Raw genomic sequence first — 20916 nt, forward strand, 5'->3', positions numbered from 1 at the left:
AATGGACAACAGCTTCCTAATTTATGTCCAGTTTACATACTCAAACTTTTATATTATCAATTTAGAGACAACTAAAAACCAAATACAAGAACCATTTAATGATACAAGACCAATATTCGTGCTAAAGGTATCTTGCCTCTTGTCTAATTTACAAACTCATTATTTATTTCAGTCACCACCTACAGGCACAGGAGAAAAGAAGGAAGAGGGAGGGGAAGAGCAAGAAGGAAGAAAAGGAGGAGGAGAAAAAGAGGAGGAAAAGGAAGAGGAATAGGGCTTGAAAAGGAAGAAGGAAGAGGAATTGGATAAGAAGAAGAGAAAGGAATAGAAGAGGAGGAAGAAGTAAAGAGGAAGAGGAGAGTAAGTAAGACAAAGGAGAGGATGATCAAGAAGGAAGAGAATAAGGAGAAAAAGAAGAAGAGGCAAAAGAATAGGAATAGGATTTAAAAAGGAAGAAGGAAAAGGAATGAAAAAAAAGAAAAGAAAAGAGGAAGAGAAGGAGTGGTTACATATTTTTTAATGAAGATATAATCCAAACACTAATATTAATCCAACCACTGAGCTAAGAAGGGCCTTCAGCGTTCTTGTCTAATTTGCAGCGTCCACAGATTGTATTTAACCTGTCAAACATTCTTTCACTTTTAACGTCAGGCAGAGGAACGAATTATAAGTTAGTGTATGCGAAGAAAGTGAACGGCTGCTAACTAACTCATTTCTCCCTTAATTCATTCTATCAACTATAATTGGACCTACTCAACGCCGGGGAAAAAGGAAAACCTCAGGCAATATGTTAAGAAAACTCATCACTGCATATTTAATCACTACGACTGCCCGCTCATTTCTTCCTTTCTTAATCGATCAACTATTTTTGGACTTTATTAACACCAAGCAAAAAGAAAAATCACAGTATGCTAAGAAAACTCATCACTATTTTCAATCACTACGACTACCCGCTCATTTCTTCCTTTCTTAATCGATCAACTATTATTGGACTTTATTAACACCAAGCAAAAAGAAAAATCACAGAATGTTAAGAAAATTCATCATTGCATATTCAACCCCTACGACGGCTTCTTCATTTCTTCCTTTCTTAATTAATCGATCAACTATTATTGGACTTTATTAACACCAAGCAAAAAGAAAAATCACAGTATGTTAAGGAAATTCATCATTGCATATTCAACCCCTACGACGGCTTCTTCATTTCTTCCTTTCTTAATTAATCGATCAACTATTTTTGGACCTTATTAACTCCAAGCAAAAAGAAAAATCACAGTATGTTAAGGAAATTCATCACTGCATCTTAATCTACTAGTATGCAAGGCTCTCATATTTGTTTTGTTCCCTCTAATCTATGATCTTTTCTTTAGCTTAACGTCAGACAAAATAAGAAGAAAAAAACATCCAGTGAGCAAAGAAAATGAATCGCTGTTTATTTATCTCCTAGTGCACAAGATCCTCGTTTTATTTAATTATAATATATCAACTATTCTCAGACGGTAAGCTAAGGAAATTTTTCACTGCAGTTTCATTTTCCTCTTAGTAAGCAAGGTCCTTCTATATTTTTGTTTACTTTCATCCATCAACTATTCTTTAACTTAACGTCAGGCAAAATAATAATAAGAAAAACAGTGTGTCAAGAAAATGAATTGCTACTTATCTATCAATTTTTATTTTATTATTTTTTCTCGTCATTTTTATTTCCAATCTCCCAAATGATCTTAAACTTAACACCAGGCAAATTATCAACAAGCACAAACATTAGCATCAACCCTCAACTACTATGTAAAGAAAGAGATGCAATAGTAACTAATTCTCTCTCTCTCTCTCTCTCTCTCTCTCTCTCTCTCTCTCTCTCTCTCTCTCTCTCACTCTCTCTCTCTAATGAAACCCACTGAGAGAGAGAGAGAGAGAGAGAGAGAGAGAGAGAGAGAGAGAGAGAGAGCAACATCACACTAACATCAATCCTCAGTTACTATGCAAAGAAGATCCGATGCAATCTGATTCTCTCTCTCTTTGGGTTACAAGCTCAAGTTTATTTACTCTGTTCAGCCTTTACACTGAAACCTACTGAGAGCCCAAAGTAACATCAGGTAAACATACATTCGAACCCCCTGCCAGCGTGCTAACATAGGATCAAGCACTGGTTTAAGAGGATCCAAGACGCATGAGTGTAAAAAAGAAATCTACATTGTCAGCGGGAAAGCGATGACCCTTGATGCTCCCTCCCTTCCTCTCCTCTCCCTGTGTCTCCCAGTGTCTCCCTTCCTCCAATGTGGCTCCCTCCTTCCCTCCCTCTCTTCTCTCTCCGTCCCTTGCCCCAATATGTCACTTTTTGTTCTCTTTTTCTTCTTCTCCTTTCTCTTTTTTTTATGCGTTTTCTTTCTCTTCTAGTTCAATAACCATCATGTCCACCTCAACATCACCAGCACTATAGACACTCCACATCATCTTCACTCCATCACCACTATCATCATCACCCCTCCACATAGAAGTAGTAGTTTGGGGTGGAAAGTGGAAGATGTTTACTATGTGGGGAAAAAATGTGGAGGTAGGGAATGGGGTGGAAACGAAAGGTGGAAGGTGGAAGTGAGGTTGTGGGTGGAAGGGTGTGGTGGAAGTGTTATCATGGAGGAGGACACAGGTGGAGGTGGAGAGGAAAGGGTGGAAGAGGAGGAGGTTGGAGGGTGGCAGGTGACTGTTTTCTAATCAACTCCCTCTGGTGGTGAGGGCAAACACGATGGTCTTTTTTATATATACGAAGGAGGCAGCTCAAGGGCAGGACAGATTAAAGAAGAAAGAAAAAAACAGAGCCCGCTATCGCACTGGACCCACGAACAGATGACAGGATCTTACAAACCAGTGTTAAAAGCTACAACTGTCTAACACTGTCGAAATATATCCCTCACAAAACCATTGCTATCAACATCTAACGTCTTGCCACAGGTTACAAACACGTACTATACAACATCACAAAGGCATTATCTCACCTTATCTCCTTCCGTCCAAGCCACAGTTAACTCTACACCCATAAGAGATGCAGATATAAGCTCCCAGTAGCGGCATTAATATTGAGAGAGTGAGAGTGAGTGAGAGGTTCTTATCTTGAGTGTGGTGAGGCGGGGAGGTGAGGGAGAGGAGGTGGGTTGAGGGGATCAGCTGGGATTAAGTGACAGATGTGTTGGTGGTGATGTTTTGACGTGGGAGGCTGAGGCATGATGGTGGTGATGGTGGGGGTGATTGGAGGGGGAGATGGTAGTGATTGTGTGGGGGTGAAAGTGGAGGGGGGAGGCAGTAAGTGGTGTGGGGTGATGGTGGTGATATAGTGGGCGGGGAAAGGTGGAGGGGAATATAAGTGGTGTGTGTAGGGGCGATCGTGGTGGTGATTATATATATATCTGAATTTACGACTTGAACTCTTTCAAGAGGAGGGTATCTGGACACCTCTCCTCCCGAAATTGACCTCTCTTTCGGCCACCTCTTTAGATTCTTTTTGTGAGCAGCGAGTAGCGGGCTTTTTATTTATTTATTATAGTTTACTTTTTTTGTGCCCTTGAGCTGTCCCCTTTGTTGTAAAAAAAAGAAAAGAAAAAAAAAAAAAAAAAAAAGAATTACATTTCCCGGACGTATTTGGTATTTGGATTAACCTTCAAATATATTCCCAAAGTGTTCGTTATTTCTAAACGTTAGCATTTTCACGTCAGCACTCATTAATATCAACATTTATTTTCAACATTTATTCAGCAATATCAACATTTATTTTCAACATTTATTCATTAATATCAACATTTATTTTCAACATTTATTCATTAATATCAACATTTATTTTCAACATTTATTCATTAATATCAACATTTATTTTCAACATTTATTCATTAATATCAACATTTATTTTCAACATTTATTCATTAATATCAACATTTATTTTCAACATTTATTCATTCTCCTCCTATACCTTCCCTTTACTACCAGCCTCCACAACCACCACCATCACCTCCCTCCCATCTCCACCTAACCTCCATATCCCCCTCCATCCCATCCCACCCCTTCCACAAAACCCTTTCCTTCCATCCTCCCCCTATGTCTGTCTTGGCTAATAACCTCCACAACCACCAGCATCCACCACCTCCCTCCCATCTCCACCTAACCTCCTTCATATCCCCCTCCATCCCATCCCACCCCTTCCACAAAACCCTTTCCTCCCATCCTCCACCTATGCCACAAATAACCTCCACAACCACCAGCATCCACCACCACCCTACCATCTCCAGCTACCCTCCTTCATATCCCTCCCCATCCCATCCCTTCCACAGTCCCCCTTCCTCATCCCCCTCCCATTCTTTCTTAAGCCTCGTCGCGTCTGCTAGTCAACACTTCAAGTCCACAAGCAGCCCGACGCCTCTCTCCTCGCCTCTTGGGAATGAACAGAGGGACAGACAGGATCAAGACGTGAAGCGAACACAATCAGAAGCTGTCGAGGCGAGACCAATGGGAGGCGGAGACGCGTTGTGGACTTGATATAATACTTGGCTTTTGTGTTTATGCTTTTCTCGTTTTGCTTCGTGGTCGTCTTCGTCTTTTTCTTCTACTTTTTTGGCTTGTTTTTTTTTTCTCATTTTAATTTTTTCTCTTTTCTTTTCCTTTTTCAATTCCTTTTCTTCCTTTTCTTCTTTGTTCTTTTTTTTTCTTTCGCATTTTTAGTATTTTTTCTTTCATTTTCCTTTTTTTCTTCAATTTCCTTTGCTTGTTCTTTCCTTTCCTTTCTTTCTTTCTTTCCTTCCTTCTCTCTCTCACTTTATAAAATATTTAGCTTAATTTTTCCTCCTTTCCTTCCTTCTTTTACTCTTAACACTCTCTCTCTCTCTCTCTCTCTCTCTCTCTCTCTCTCTCTCTCTCTGATATAATCCTTTTCCCTTTTCCTCCCTTCCTCTCTTGTCCTCTGTATCTCTTTCTCTCTCCGTCATGGTCATTCTTCCTCCTCCTCCTCCTCCTCCTCTTCCTCCTCCTCTCCATCAAACCAATCAATTCCTTCTCACTCTTACCTCTCATACCTCACTTCACTTTCCCTTTTCTCTCCAGCCATTATCTCCCTACCTTCCTCTCCCTTCCTCCCTCCTCCTCCTCCTCCTCTTCAAAAACTACAAAACTACTTCACTCATTCACCTCTTCCTCCCTTCCCTCCCCCGCTACGTCTCCCCTCCCTCCCCTAATCCCCTTCCCTTACACCCCTGCCCTCCCTTCCTTCCTGCCCTTGACTAAAGCAGAAAGGATGGGGTAGGGAGGGATGGGGGAGGGGGAGAGAAGGAAGGGTTAGGGAGAAGAAGAGGGAAAGAGAAGGAAGAAAAAGAAGGAAAAAACAAAACCATAACAATAACATCACAAACAAAAACAAGAAAAGAAGAAAAAATAGGTAGAAAAAATTAAGAAAAAAAAACGAGCAAAACAAAAAAACAAAACAAGAATTCCAAGTACAAGAAAAAGACGGAGAAAATGAAGACGAGGAAAGGGAAGAGGAGGACGAAAGAGAAAGAGAAAAAAAAGAAAAAATAATGTTTACTTGCAAGCGAACCGAGACTTGGGGAGAGAGTCGTTAAAAGAAAGACCAAAAATACAATAACATTACTTGAAGAATGGCAGAGAGGGGGGAGGGGAAGGGGAAGGAAGAGGAAGGGGAAGGAAGAGGAAGGGAAGGAAGAGGAAGGGAAGGAGAGGAAGGGAAGGAAGAGGAAGGGAAGGAAGAGGAAGGGAAGGAAGAGGAAGGAAGAGGAAGAGGAAGGGAAGGAGAGGAAGGGAAGGAAGAGGAAGGGAAGGAAGAGGAAGAGGAAGAAGAGGAAGGGAAGGAAGAGGAAGGGAAGGAGAGGAAGGGAAGGAAGAGGAAGGGAAGGAAGAGGAAGGGAAGGAAGAGGAAGGGAAGGAAGAGGAAGGGAAGGAAGAGGAAGGGAAGGAAGAGGAAGGGAAGGAGAGGAAGGGAAGGAAGAGGAAGGGGAAGGAAGAGGAAGGAGAAGGAAGAGGAAGGTGAAGGAAGAGGAAGGGGAAGGGGGAGGAGGAGGGAGGAAGAGGAAGGGGAGGGAAGAGGAAGATGAAGGAAGAGGAAGGGGAAGGAAGAGGAAGGGGAAGGAAGAGGAAGGGGAAGGAAGAGGAAGGGGAAGGAAGAGGAAGGGGAAGGAAGAGGAAGGAGGAGGAAGGTGAAGGAAGAGGAAGGGGAAGGAAGAGGAAGGGGAAGGAAGAGGAAGGTGAAGGAAGAGGAAGGGGAAGGAAGAGGAAGGTGAAGGAAGAGGAAGGAGAAGGAAGAGGAAGGGGAAGGAAGAGGAAGGTGAAGGAAGAGGAAGGGGAAGGAAGAGGAAGGGGAAGGAAGAGGAAGGGGAAGGAAGAAGAAGGGGAAGGAAGGGGAAGGAAGAGGATGGTTGGGTTTGTAATACTGATGGCAAACAGTACATATTCCCCTCCATTCCTTCATCCTCTCATCTTTTCCTTCTTTCCTATCTTCTTTTCTCTTCTTCCTCCTTTCCTCTTCCTTCCTTCTTCAGTCTACGTTCATCTGTATTCATTCTCTCATCCACATCTTTCTTCTATTCTTTCTATTTATTTTATTTCTTCCATCTATTATACTCCTGTCCTTTCCTTGTCTGTCTGTCTGTCTGTACGTAAGTCTGTCAATAGGTTAGTCTCTGTGTGTGTGTGTGTGTGTGTGTGTGTGTGTGTGTGTGTGTGTGTGTGTGTGTGTGTTAATTCATCTGTCTATCTATCTGTCTGTATTTGTATTTATCTCTGTCTGTCTGTCTGTCTGTCTGTCTGTGAGCCTTTAAGTTTGTCTGTCTAGCTGTCTGTCTGGTTGTCTGTACATTAGTCTGTCTGTTTACCGATCTGTCTGTCTGTCTGTCTGCCTGTCTGTTATTTTATGCATGTCTGTATCTATGTGTGTCATATGCTTATCTATCTGTCTGTCTGTCTGTCTGTCTGTGTGATTCCAAGGTCCCTGTTAAGTCTGCAAGCAACTCTTATCTGATCATGCAGTGTGCTCTCTCTCTCTCTCTCTCTCTCTCTCTCTCTCTCTCTCTCGTCGGGTGAGTCACATTACTGATACGACCTTCAGGAGACTAAAAAACGACCCCGGGAGACGACCACACTACGATAACAAACGACCTCGTGCTCGACCTTAGAGAGACCAGACACGACCCTAGAGAGACCAAACACGACCCCAGAGAGACCAATACGACCCCAGAGAGACCAATACGACCCCAGAGAGACCTGACACGACCCCAGAGAGACTAATACGACCCAAGGGAGACCAATACGACCCCAAAGAGACCAAACACGACCCCGAGGGAGACCAAATACGACAAGTGCGACCTCAGATCAACCAAGAACGACCCCTATGAACCGCTTATACGACCTAAATACATTCACTTACGACCATTTACGACTTTAAACAATACGACAAACAAAACAACTTCAAAATAAATAAAAGGACCTAAAAACAACTTAAACGACCAAAAACAACCTGAAACGACCATAAACAACCTAAAACGACCATAAACAACCTGAAACGACCATAAACAACCTAAAACGACCATAAACAACCTGAAACGACCATAAACAACCTGAAACGACCATAAACAACCTGAAACGACCATAAACAACCTGAAACGACCATAAACAACCTGAAACGACCATAAACAACCTAAAACGACCATAAACAACCTAAAACGACCATAAACAACCTGAAACGACCATAAACAACCTAAAACGACCATAAACAACCTGAAACGACCATAAACAACCTGAAACGACCATAAACAACCTAAAACGACCATAAACAACATGAAACGACCATAAACAACCTAAGACGACCATAAACAACCTAAAACGACCGTAAACAACCTAAAACGACCATAAACAACCTAAAACGACCATAAACAACCTGAAACGACCATAAACAACCTGAAACGACCATAAACAACCTGAAACGACCATAAACAACCTAAAACGACCATAAACAACCTGAAACGACCATAAACAACCTAAAACGACCGAAAACAACCAAAAACGACCATAAAGAACCTAAAACAACCTCAAAACAACGACCAGTCACCTCAAACAAAAAAAAAGTACACACCACACACGACCCAAAACCAACAAACCACGACCCCCTCCCGACCTCATCCCGACCCCCTCCCGACCTTTTCCCGACTCCCCCCGACCCCCGCACACACTTCCAGACGAGCCGCCGCCACAGCCGCCGCCCGCAACGTGACCTCAGGTGTGTCCACAGGGAACTTGGCACGGCTCCAGGGCGTGACGTCACCGGGGGGGGGGGAGAGAGAGAGAGAGAGAGAGAGAGAGAGAGAGAGAGAGAGAGAGAGAGAGAGAGAGAGAGAGAGAGAGAGAAACTGGAAGGTGGAGAGTAAGGTGTGGAGTGAATCAAGCAGAAGAGGAGGAGGAGGAGGAGGAGGAGGAGGAGGAAGGAGAGGCTAATGTTCTTGAATCAGTTACCCTTCTCTCTCTCTCTCTCTCTCTCTCTCTCTCTCTCTCTCTCTCCACTTTATCAATAATTATTCCACAATTTGATCATCCACTCTCACACATCTCTTCCACCTTTCCTCCACTTTTACTCCCCATTTCCTTCTCCTCCTCCACTTTCACTCTCCACCTCCATCTCCACTCTTTTCCCCATTCTCCACCTCCATTTTTTCTCCTCCTTCACCTCCACCTCCTCCTCCGCCTCCACCTACACTTACTCCATTCAAACAGACACGCAACATCCCCTTCCTCCACCTCCTCCACCTCCACCCCCGTCAAACCGCCAAAACCGCCGCAGCCAAAAGGGGAAAAAAAAGAAAAAAAAAAGAAAGTAACGCTCCCTGCCACTCCCTGTTTTCCTGGTCCTGTTCTGCTCCCTTTCCCCTCCCTTTCCTTACCCTTTCTTTTCCTTAATTTTACTCTCTCTTACCTTTCCTTCCCCTTTCCCTTTCTCTCCCCTTTCCCTCCACTTCACATTGTTTCCCTTGCCTTGTCCTACGCCCCTTTCAAACACTTTCCTTACCCTTTCTTTTCCTTCCCTTTCTTTGTCTATATCTATTTTTTTCCCTTTCTCTTCCCGTCTATCGCCCTTTCTCTTCTTTGTTTTGCTTTCCCTTTCTTTGCCAACATCTATTTTTTTCCCTTTCCCTTCCCGTCTATCACCCTTTCTCTTCTTTGTTTTGCTTTCCCTTTCTTTCCTTCCCTCCCTTTCCTTTCTTTCCCTGACATATAGTTTAGTTTTCTTTTCCTTTTCTTTCCCTTCCTTTTCTTAACTTTTCTTTAGCTTTGTTCCTTTTCTCTTTCGTTTTTCTTCGTTCTTTCCTTAACTTTAAAATTCCACATTCTCTTTCCATTCTCTTTTCCTTCTCTGTTCTTTCCTTTCTCTTGACATTTCTTACCCTGCCTACCTTTCCCCCCCCCCCCTCTTCTTTCCTTTCTCTTTTCCTTCTCTGTTCTTTCCTTTCTCTTTGCATTTTTTTCTTTCCCTGCCTACCTTTCCCCCCCTCTTCTTTCCTTTCTCTTTTCCTTCTCTGTTCTTTCCTTTCTCTTTGCATTTCTTTCTTTCCCTGCCTACCTTTCCCCCCCCCCTCTTCTTTCCCTTCTCTTCAACACTTTATCCTTTACTACCTCGTTCATCCTTTCTCCTTCCCATTCTAAATCTGTCTTTCCCTTTCTCTAAACATTATCTTCCTTCATATGCTTTCTCCTTTTTTTCTTTCATCATCTTTCTCCTTTTCCTATTTCTTTACTTTCTTAACTTCCCTTCCTCACTTTCCCCTATTTTCGCTTCTTCCAATTCCTATCCATCTCTTTCTTCACCCTTCTTCTCTCCATCCTTCCTTCTCTCTCCCCTTCCTTTCCCTTCCTATTTACTTCTTCCCCTTCTTCTCTCCCTCCCTCGATCCTTTTCCCTTCCTATTCTTCTTTCCCTTCATCCTCATTTCTTCCCTTCTCTCCTTCTCTCTTCCAATTCTTCTTTCCCTTCATCCTCGCTTCTTCCGCCTTCTCTCCCTCCTTCCTTAATTCTTATTCTCTCCTCTACTCCATAAATCCATTCCTTCTCTCTCCCCTTCCTATCTCCCTCCCTCCCCTCCTGTTCTCCCTAACCTTTCCCGCACTTAAACTGTTTCCCGAACATTACAACCGCTATCTCCAACACACACACACACACACACACACACTTACTCGAAGCTGCCAAAATATGATAATCTAGTTATATATAATTATTCTCTCTCTCTCTCTCTCTCTCTCTCTCTCTCTCTCTCTCTCTCTCTTACACAGTTTACTTATTCTAGCACTTTTTTAGCTTTTTATATGCATACTCTCTCTCTCTCTCTCTCTCTCTCTCTCTCTCTCTCTCTCTCTGTAAGCAGGTTATCCACAGGGGAGGGAGGAGGGGGGGATGGGGAGAGGAGAGGGAGGGGGAGATGTGCATTGTGGAACTGAGGAGGATGAGTGAGGAGGGGGGTGAGAGAGAGAGAGAGAGAGAGAGAGAGAGAGAGAGAGAGAGAGAGAGAGAGAGAGAGGAGGGAGAGAGAGGAAGAGGAGGAGGAGGAGAGAGGAGGAGGAGGAGGAGGGAAGAGGAAGGAAGAAGAGGGAGAGGAGAGGGGGAGAAAGGGGGAGGAAGATAGGGGTGGTGGAAGAAGGGGAGAGGGGAGAGGAAGGGAAGGGGAGAGGATAGGGAAGGGGAGAGGAAGGGAGAGGGGAAGGGGGAGGGGGAGGGGAAGGGGGAGGGAAGGGGAAGGGACATGAAGGGTTGAATTTATCAGTTTATCAGTGATGGGTTAATCTTGTGCCCTTCTTAGTACTCTCTCTCTCTCTCTCTCTCTCTCTCTCTCTCTCTCTCTCTCTCTCTCAGCGAAAAACGAAGTAAAAATGAACGAATTAAACGAAGGAAATAGAAGAAGAGGAGGAGGAGGAGGAGAGAAGAGGAGGTGAAAGGGAGAGAAGAAGAAAAAGACCTGAAAAGAGAAGAGAAGAGAGGAGAGGAGAAAGAAGAGAAGAGAAAGAGATAAGAAAGAAGAACATTGAAGAGAAGAGAGGAGAGGAAAGGAAAAGAAGAGGAAAAAGAAGAGAAAGAGATAAGGAGAACAGTGAAGAGAAGAGAGAAAAAGAAGAGGAAAAAGAAGAGAAGAGAAAGAGATCAGAAAGGAGAACAAAGAAGAGAAGAGAGGAGAAGAGAAGAGGAAAAAAATACATAAGAAAGGAGACGAGAGGGGAAAAGAGGGATGGAGTTGTGAGCAAAGGAGAGAGATGAAAGGAGGAGGAGGAGGAGGAAGAGGAGGAGGAGGAGGAGGAGGAGGAGGAGGAGAAAAAAAAAAGAGATGACATTTAAGAAGTAAAGAAAACGGGGCAAGGGACTTTAACTTTCTTCATTATTATTATTATTATTATTATTATTATTATTATTATTATTATTATTATTTCTATCTTACCAAGTTACCATATTTTTTTTTTATATCTGGGTGACTCTCTCTCTCTCTCTCTCTCTCTCTCTCTCTCTCTCTCTGTCTCTCACACAGCTTACTTATTTTTGCTTATTTTGAACTTTTTACATATATACTCCCCCCCCTTTCTCTCTCTCTCTCTCTCTCTCATAAGGGCAATATTTACCCTCCCTTCCCCTCCTCTTCCCACCCCTTCCTTTCCCTTCCATTCTCTTCCCCTTCTCTCCTTCAAAATTCCTTTCCACTCCCTCCCCCTCCCCTCCCTCCTCCCTTTCCTCCTCAACCTTCATATCTCCCCCCCCCCCCCCAATCTTCCATGACTGTTCCACTCCTTTGCCCCTCACCCCTTTCTTTTTTTTTTTTAGTAATGCTCCTCTTTTTTGTTTCTCTACCTCTCCATCGCTTCTCTTCCCTGTCCTTCCCTTCCTTTTTCTTCCTTTATATTTCAAAATCAGATTGTTTCCTTTCTCCTCCTTTCCTTCCCTTCTCTCCTCTCCATTCCTTTCTCAGTCATAATATTTTCTCTTCTTCGTCTCCCTTTTCTTTCTTTTAGTTTCGTTTCCTTTTCTATCTCTTTTCCATTCCTTTCTTTTTTTCTTTCCATATCAGATTTTTCCCTTTCTCCTTCCTTTCTCTTCCCTTCCCTTTCTATCCCCTCACTTCCCTTCCCTTCCCTTCCCTTTCTATCCCCTCCCTTCCCTTCCCTTTCTATCCCCTCCCTTCCCTTCCCTTCCCTTCTCTTCCCTTTCTATCCCCTCCCTTCCCTTCCCTTCCCTTTCTATCCCCTCCCTTCCCTTCCCTTCCCTTCCCTTTCTATCCCCTCCCTTCCCTTCCCTTCCCTTCCCTTCCCTTTCTATCCCCTCCCTTCCCTTCCCTTCCCTTTCTATCCCCCCCTTTCCCTTCCCTTCCCTTCCCTTCTCAACACTGCCCGTCATGCTTCCCCTATCTCCTTTCCCCTTCCAACACACACACACACACACACACACACACACACACACAGGAGGCAAACCACACAACTGCATTCCTCGCCTTCCTCTGTTTTTTCCTTCTTTTTTTATCTACCTTTTTCTCCCTAATGTGTCTCGCCTCATATATGGAATGGGTGGGCAGGTGTGTGTGTGTGTGTGTGTGTGTGTGTGTGTGTGTGTGTGTGTGTGTGTGTGTGTGTGTGTGTGTGTGTGTGTGTGTGTGTGTGTGTGTGTGTGTGTGTGTGTGTGTGTGTGTGTGACCCTAAAACCGCCAAATCCCATGACTTTCCCTGCTTTTTTTTGGCATGAGAGAGAGAGAGAGAGAGAGAGAGAGAGAGAGAGAGAGAGAGATGGTGTAGGTGCAAACCGTCACGTTCACTTGTTATCTCTCCTTCTCTCCACCTGTTTCCTCCTCCCTCCTCTCCCTCCTCTTCTCTCCTTTCACCTGTTCCTCTTCCTCCTCTTCCTTCCCTTCTTTTCACCTGTTTTCCTCCTCCTCCTTCCTCTTCCTCCTCTTCTCTATACATGTTTTTTTCTTTCTTCCTCCTCTTTTCTTCCTTCCCTCTGTTTCTATTCTTCCTCTTCCTCCTCTTCTTCTCTTACCTTCCTCTCTCCCTCTGTTTCCCCCTCTCTTCCTCCTTTTCTTCCTCTCCAGCTCTTCCTTCTTCCTCCTCTTCTCTTCCTTTCCTCTGTTTCTATTCTTCCTCTTCCTCTCTTACTTTCCTCTCTTTCTCTTTTCCCCCCTCTCTTCCTCCTTTTCTTCCTCTCCACCTCCTCCCTCTTCCCCTTCCTACCTTCCTCAACACAGCATCAGTAAGCCACGCTGAGCTACTAAGATGCTGAGTGCTGAGAGGAAGGGAGATGCTGATGACGATGCTGACGAGGTGAGATGACTGGGAGGGGAAGCTCATCTCAGTACTGGTCCCATACACGTCACCACCTCATCATCACTCTCTTTCCCTTTCCCTATCTTCGTTTCTCCCAACCCTTCCCATTTTCCTTTCATCTAGTTCCCTTTCTCTCCCCTTATCTTTCCTTTCCTTTCTTTGCCTTTCCTTCAATTATGTTCACCTTACTATAGAATGGATATCAAATCGAGTCGGTACAGAAGAGGATGACAAAGATGATTCACGGGTTAAGCAACTCGTCATTTGAGGAGAGACTTAAAACTTTCATTCTCTATAAAGGCGAAGAATGTGAGGAGACATGATCGAGGTTTATAAATGGTTGAATGGCTTTAATAAGGGGGATATTAATAAGGTTCTGACGGTAAGAGAGCCGGGCAGGACACGTAGTAATGGGTTTCAACTGGATAAACTCAGATTCAACAAGGACAGAGCCAAAAAATGGTTAGCCAACAGAGTGGTGGATGAGTGGAATAGGCTGGGCAGTCATGAGGGGAGAATCATTGTGGGTGCCAATACGATAGACACGTTAAAAAATGATTAGATAAATTCATGGATAGTGAGATTAGGTGGGGTTAGGTTCACAGGAGCTGCCTTGTATAAGCCTACTGGCCTCTTGCAGACTCCTTTTTTTTTTTTTTTTACAACAAAGACAGTTCAAGGGCACAAAAAAAGGAAACTAATAAAATAAGATCGCTACTTAAGTTCTTATCTTCTTTCTTCTATCTTTTCTTTATCTTCCTTTTCTTTGTCTTTCCTTTACTTTTGTTTCTTATCTCTTTATCATTCTCTCTTCCATTCTTCCTCTTTTCATCTTTCTTCCCTTTCCCATTTTTCCTCTTTTCCTTTTCTTTTCTTTTGTTTTCCATCTCACTCCAATTCTTCCACTCCATTAAAAAAACCTTATACTCTCTCCCTTCTTTTTCATTTCCATCTCTTTTCCCTTTTCCTCTTTTCCTTCTCTGTTCCTCCCTTCCCCTTCCTTTCCACAATGTCTAAGAAAGGTATGGTGATGTTTACTAAAAATCCCAACACCAACGTCATCACCATCTAGGCTCAAGGTATGCAAATGATCACCACCTCCACACCTCCAATCAGCTGGTGGTGGTGGTGGTGGACAGGTGTGACTAATTTTCCAAGTGAACACCTGAGTGGACTGTCCCGCGTCACGACAACGTCAGCGCCACGTCACAGGAGGGAGGGATGGAGGATGGGGGGTGGGGGGTGGGGGTGTGAGATGGGATGCTGCAAGAGCCGGATGTTTGCCCAGAAGTTCGTGGGAGCTCGCTTCAACATCACCACAGACGAGTGACAACGCATAATACTTTCCTACCCTGATACTTTCCTTATTCAATTACTTTCTCATCGTATTACTTTCCGATCCTAATACTTTCCTTATCCTACTTCCGTATCCCATTACAGAAGACGGAGGTAAAAGAGAGAAAGGGAAAGTGATTAAGGAACAGGTAAGAACACACAGGTAAGTCACGAAAAACGGTATACAATTAACCTGGTCGAAAGGTGAGCATAGAAAGGGTAAGTAAATAGTAGTATTAAGTATAAAGGAAGCGATTGGTAAGTAAAGTGCAGTGCTGGTAAAGTATTAAGTAGGAAATAGAGGTAGAGTATGATTAACTATGAGAGAAAGTAAGTAGTTGGTAGAGAGCAGTGGTAGTTAAGTAGAAAGTAGAGGGTTTGTGAGTAACTTTGAACAGTAGAGAGAAAGGTTAAGTCCACAGAAAATAAAAGGGGAAGTAAATTATTATGATTATTTTGGTAGTAAGAAAACAAAGAGGTAAAGAAAGGATTTGTAATTAACTAACAGGTAAGGAAGGACAGGTAGATAGAAAGAGAAAGAAGAGAAAATAAAAAGTAAAGTAAATGTTATGATTATTTTGGTAGTAAGGAAACAGGGAGGTAAAGAAAGGATGTGTGACTGACTAACAGGTAAGGAAGGAGAGGTAAACAGAGAGAATGGGAAGGAAAACACAGAAAACAGGAAGTGGTCAAGAGAAACGGCGTACAAAAATAAACTTAATCGTAATGAAAATGGAAGTGAAGAGAAACGGTGAAACATAAACTAACAGACACGGAAACACAGGTAAAGAGAAAGGTGTGCAGAGTGGACTAACACCAATCCTCAACTCACCTTAAAGTCAGCTCAGGTAGGTCACGAATCACGGAAACAGGCAGGTGAGGCGATACACAATAATCCCTTCGCTTCAGTACACTCACGAAGTCATAGAGTGAGTTAACAGCTACATTTCACTCACAAACTTCACACGTGGGACTAGACACAACACACCAGCACTATCACTAAAACACAAACACCGGTGATGGTATACGAGAAACACTAAAGGCTTTGACTGGTGGCACGGAGATACCACCTTGAGGAACCCCACCGCTTAGTGTGTGTGGCGGAGAGCACAGCCAGACTGAGAGTGATGCAATGAGACCAACAGATATATACACCTAACCTCTCCCCACGGCTACCCCAAGCAAGCACACACTGAGCTATTCCCTACTTAGGCTACGAGAGGAAGAGGGGATTTACCCAGCACAGGTGATTTCAAGGTCGAGTCACATGTGGCTGTCCCAAGGTTAATGATGGAAAGGTGGGTGAAAGCACACGAGGAGAGACGCGGTGATAAGAATATGGAGTGAGGATTGGTTACGTGCCTAGCAGCATGTGCCTGGTGGGTGCAACACACTCATTCGCTCACAAGCTTATGCACGTATTCACGAACTTCCAAACCGCTCCCCCACGCACACGGGTTTTTCGCGCGCACTCTGTATGTGGTAATGAACGCAAGCACTCTAACGCACATACACGCAGTTTCACGCACTCAAACGTGTTTTTACTGTTGCACGCACATTCTCACGCACGCACGCGCTCACTCACACGTAGTCATTCATATTCACACACACACATACACACACACACGTAAAAACCGTAATTCCACAAAAATACTCACGCAATCACACACACACACACACACTTCCACACACTCACACACATACAGTCACGTACACGCATTCCCGAGAACACACACACACACACACACACACACACACACACACACACACACACACACATTCCTGCACCACCTTCCCATCTCTTGGCATTAGTCTCTTCCTGCCACACCAAACTTTGTCATTCAATAATTTCACCTTCCTTCCTGATTTCTCTTGTCTCAGCATTCCATCATTTTCACTTTCCCAATAAAACAAAACACACACACACACACACACACACACACACACACACACACACACACACTTGTTTTTTTTTCGTATTCTATTCCAGGACCATTAATCTCTCTCTCTCTCTCTCTCTCTCTCAGCGCTGAGAGAGAGAGAGAGAGAGAGAGAGAGAGAGAGAGAGAGAGAGAGAGAGAGAGAGAGAGAGAATGAAAGAAAACCAAACAGAAAGAACGGAAGAGAGAACGAGAAAGGAAGAACAAGAAAGAGAACAAGACTTAAAGAACGAGAGGAAGACGAAACGAAAAACAACAACAACGAAATAAAGAGAAAGAGAAAGAACACACAAAACCAGACACAAAGAACACCCCCCCCCCAAAAAAAAAAAAATAGAACCACATCCACAGAACAGAACATGGAGAACAAGAATACCGAACCACTGAGCTAAAAGGAGACAGGAGGGAACCAACACGGGGGCAGTGGCTTTACCAATAAGGCCACGTGGCAGGATTCGAACACGTGGCCAGGGGGAACGGGGGTGGCGGAGTGGTGTAGGGGGGGTAGGGGGGGGAGCAGGGGACGGGGTGGGGTGGGGGGGGCGATCATATTAAGCTTCCGGTGTGAGAGTGAGAGAGAGAGAGAGAGAGAGAGAGAGAGAGAGAGAGAGAGAGAGAGAGAGAGAGAGAGAGAGAGAACGTAACTTTTTTTCAATCTTGCATCAGCCTTGTGTGTGTCTGTCTGTCTGCGTGTGCGTGCGTGTGTGTGTGTGTGTGTGTGTGTGTGTGTGTGTGTGTGTGTGTGTGTGTGTGTGTGTGTGTGTGTGTTTGGGAGTTGAAATACAAGTGACTTTGCAGAAGAGAGCTGGTGCCCTTCTTTTCTCCCTCCCTCCCTCCTTCTCTCCCCCTCCCCCCCTCTCCCTCCCTCTCTCTCTCTCTCTCCCTCACTGACTAGCGGCTTCAGCAGACCTTTAGGCGCCTACTTCTTCCTCCTCCTCCTCCTCCTCCTCCTCCTTGGTCGGCTGTGAGTCACGTCGCCCGATCTCCTCCTCCTCCTCCTCCTCCTCCGAAGATACCACCTCATGAGAGCTAAGTCTGCACCTGTGTGTGTGTGTGTGTGTGTGTGTGTGTGTGTGTCGTAAGAGGAAAAATGTTGACCAGACAGGAGTATGCGGGGAGGGAGGGAGGGAAAGAGGGAGGGGAGGGGAGGAAAGAGAGGAGAGAGTTGGAGGAAAAAGGGAGAGAAAAACGGGACTCTGATAAGCAGTTAAATGGAGGAGTGGAGGAAACCGGAGACATGTTTTCCTCCAGGTACGTCAGTTTTGGAGAGAAGGATGGAGGGAAGTGAGAGAAAGGGAGGGGAGAGAAAAGGGAGGAAAAGGAGGAGGAAGAAAATTTGCAGGAGATAAAATGTATGCAAAAGATTGTGAAAAGAAGAAAGCAGAAGAGGTGAATAAGGAGGAAAAGAGGAAAAGGAGGAAAGGAAGAATAGGAGAGGAAAAGATTGAAAGGAAAGGAAAAAAGGAAGAAAATTTGCTGGAGTAGAAAATAATGGAAAAGATTGGGAAAAGAAAGAAGGAAAGAAGAAGAAAAGGAGAAAAAAGAAGAAAAGAGAAAAAGGAGGAGAGGAGGAAAAGGAGGAAGGGAGAGGAAGAGATTGAAAGGGTGAAAGAAAGAAGGAAAAAAAGGAAGAAAATTTGAGGGATAGAAAAGTATGTAAAAGTTTGAGAAAGAGAAAAAGAAAGCAAAATAAGAAGGGAAAGGAAGGAAAGGAAGGAAAAGAAAGAAAGAAAAGAGAAAGAAAAGGAATGAAAGAAAGAAAAGAGAAGAAAAAGAAAGAAAATGTTAAAGTTTGTAGAATAGAGAAAAAAAAATTTGAAAGAGTTAAGAAAGTTGGAAAGGGAGGAAGAAGAAATGAAGGGAGAAAGGGGGATTAGTGAAAGGGAGATAGAGAAAAAAGAATATAGGAGGAAAGGGAGAGAGAGAGGGAGAGGAGAAAGGAAGTGGGTGAAAGGGAGATAATAGGAAAACAGATGATGGAAGAGGAAAGGAAAACAGGAAAATAATTAAATATATTGAAGGAAAATTACTGAGAAAAAAAAGAATAAAAAAGAGAAAGAGGAAAAATAAAGTGAATGGAGAGGAAATAAAGGAGGAAAACCAGAGAGAGAGAGAGAGAGAGAGAGAGAGAGAGAGAGAGAGAGAGAGAGAGAGAGAGAGAGAGAGAGAGAGAGAGAGAGAGAGAGAGAGATACATACATACAAACAAATAAATACGCACGGACACACAGACAGATAGACATACACAGACGAATATTAAAAAAAAAAACCATTAACACAAAAGAGCAACACTTAACACCTTCAAGAAACACAAACAAACACTTCAGAAACACACTTTTACCAACACGAACACACTTAACAACACCTCACCAACACACACACACACACACATCAAAACAAACAACACAAAACAGCAACACAAACGACCTCTGTACACTAAACACCTTGAACACACACACACACACACACACACACACACACACACACACACACACAAGATCAGACTTTCCGGAAGGTTGCCAGCGAATGGATGGTGTCAGACAATGTTAGGAGGGAGGGAGGTAGAGAGGAAGGGAAGGGAAGAGGAGGAATTGGAAGGGGAGGGGGAGGAAAGATGGAGCACAGAAGTCACCTTAGCGTCCCTGCATTGTGTGGCACTGACAGGGGTGAAAAGGGAGGAGGGGGAGGAGAGGGAAGGGGAGGGACAGGTATGCTTGCCAAGGAAAGGAAAGGTAAGGAAATGAGGCTGAAAGAACAGGTGATGAAACTCCCTCGGTAAACAGGTGGAAGGAAGGAAAACAGGTGGAGATAGAGATAGATAGATAGATAGATAGATAGATAGAGAGAGAGAGAGAGAGAGAGAGAGAGAGAGAGAGAGAGAGAGAGAGAGAGAGAGAGAGAGAGAGAAAGGATGAGGTAAGGGGATGAGAAAGGATGGGGAGGAAGGAGTGGCGGAACCCGGAGTAACGGATATGGAGCTTGGGGAGACACTGGTGAGCGTTCTGGGGAGGTATAAAGTCCCTGGGGAGATAAGTATGGGGAGATAAAACGCACTGGGGGAGAATGAAGGCCATCAGAGGGGAGGAAACAACGCTAAAGAACCAAGACGAAGAAGGGGAGCGTTGGGAAGCTTATGGGTTATTCTGGGGAGCTCAGGGGTAGTTTTGGGGAGATTAAACGCTTGGGGGAGGGAGAAAGAGGACCATCAGAGGGGAGTAAAAAACACTAAGACCACTTAAATAGGAAATGAGCCTTGGGGAGCTTGTGTGGGAGCTTGTGGAGGCGTTATGGGGAGCTTAATCAAGGGGAATGGAAGAGGAGAGAGGAGCTTCAAGGGGGAAGGTTGTGGTTACTGAGGAAGGAAGGGGGGGATCAGAATGCATGAGGTCGTCCTCTGAGGGTCGTTCGGAGTCTCGGTGGTCGTGGGTGCCGGAGAATCGCCCTGCTTGGCATTGGGGTTTGGCTCAGGTTGACAAGCTATTCTTAAGCCGTTGACGCGCACCCCGGCAGCTGAGGGAGATGGATGTGCCCCCTTCACCCCTTCTGCACCCCTTCTTCACCCCATCACCCCATCACAGAACAGTTGCCGAAGATGGAGGACCAGACGTTCCCATCATGCACTTCTTATCAGTTTTTGGGTGCGAGAGAGAATGAGCTTGTATGTAGAGAGGGGGGGGGGAATGGATGAGGGTGGGGTGGAGGGGGTTGTGTGTGAGGGGAGGGGAGGGGGTGTTGTGCGCGGTGTGGGGGGAGGGTGGAGGAGAGGGAGTCTAGACGTGTGTGTGTGGAGGGGCGGGGGAAGAGGGACCTGTATAATTATGTGGGGAAGGGTGTGTGTGTGTGTGTGTGTGTGTGTGTGTGTGTGTGTGTGTGTGTAATCATTCCTCACTCATCTCATTCCTCATCTGCTAAGCGCTAATCATAACACGAGTTGAGTTAAAATAGATTTATATATATTTTTGAATTATATTTTATTTATTTTTATTTTTTTCTACCGTTTTTATAAGTACGTTTTTTAATATCTTTCTCTCCCGTTAGTGTACTTTTCTCATCTCCTTCAATTATAATAAGGAATAAAATGGAAATACGAGTGAAATTCATCGTTATGCTACCAATGCTTTCTCACTGGGACTCTGAGGCACCACTATAAAAATGTTCCGCCCGCTCCAGTACAGAAAGGGTCCACCATCAACGTGCTTAGAAACAGCCTCATAAGTTCATGGGTGATAATGCAATAGGGTGTTATCTTTCTCCTTCTACTTTTAATCGACTATTTTTTTCCCTGTTTTTTTTTCATGGTCTTTTTTTTGGTTCGTTTT

At 44.1% G+C, this 20916-nt stretch overlaps 2 long non-coding RNA genes across 2 annotated transcripts in view; both read right to left on the reverse strand.

Annotated features, from left to right (window-relative positions):
• The window catches only part of LOC127001230 (uncharacterized), a 122644-nt gene that overhangs the window by 51685 nt on the left and 50043 nt on the right, over nt 1-20916 (reverse strand). The gene's annotated exons all lie outside the window — the stretch shown is intronic.
• LOC127001233 (uncharacterized) lies at nt 7234-7951 on the reverse strand. Its single transcript, XR_007754945.1, has 3 exons — nt 7882-7951; nt 7562-7761; nt 7234-7501 (listed from the first exon to the last, which is right to left on the reverse strand). It is a non-coding gene; the product is annotated as an uncharacterized LOC127001233 (long non-coding RNA).

This window comes from Eriocheir sinensis, chromosome 20, assembly GCF_024679095.1.
Source record: "Eriocheir sinensis breed Jianghai 21 chromosome 20, ASM2467909v1, whole genome shotgun sequence".
Taxonomy (NCBI): domain Eukaryota; kingdom Metazoa; phylum Arthropoda; class Malacostraca; order Decapoda; family Varunidae; genus Eriocheir; species Eriocheir sinensis.